This window comes from Garra rufa, chromosome 17 (assembly GCF_049309525.1).
Source record: "Garra rufa chromosome 17, GarRuf1.0, whole genome shotgun sequence".
NCBI classification, from domain to species: domain Eukaryota; kingdom Metazoa; phylum Chordata; class Actinopteri; order Cypriniformes; family Cyprinidae; genus Garra; species Garra rufa.
In genome coordinates, this window is record NC_133377.1 from 44,266,749 (window position 1) to 44,267,455 (window position 707).

Consider the following 707-nt stretch of genomic DNA (forward strand, 5'->3'; position numbering starts at 1 on the left):
ACAACACTGGGAAAATAAACCATTCACATCTATGTCGAATTGAAACTCTGCTATCGAAAGCTGACAGTCCTTTGTTAAAATGTCACTCTGATGACAAAATGTATGACAAATACACACTTGCATCATATGAATACACTTTCAGATTAGCAGCAACACACTAGTGAACTTTATATAAAACACTGCAGTCTTTAATTTTCACAGTTTTGATTCAGTTCATCAGTTAGCATTCTGTGAAGCTCAATGCAAAGATTACAGTTTTGTTCAATTTTTTTCCAACAAAGGTTTTCACAACAACCAAAAATGAAAGTACTGAAAGGTTACAAATGGCATCAACTCAATACTGCACATCACAGTACTATACTTTACAGCACAGTAAATGCAGTAATGCAAAAACACAAAATGCACTACTGTAAATACAGAAAAACAGGCCAATTGTGCGTGGGTGGGATTACAGATCCTGCCGTCTGTTTGGGTCTGGCCACAGGATCTCATCAACGTCACAAGCGATATTTTCTCCTGCTAAGCAACGGGGAAAATTACCTCTTGTGTGCCGAATCCATTCATTTATTGACATTAGCTCAATGTCTCCGCATGCCTCCTCCATTGCCTGTAGAAGAGGTATGCGGGTGTAACGGAGGCCAGCTAGTAGGTGCTGTGCAGGTAAACCTCACTCCCCGATCTCAAGAGACGCACTAGTGACAGACGCT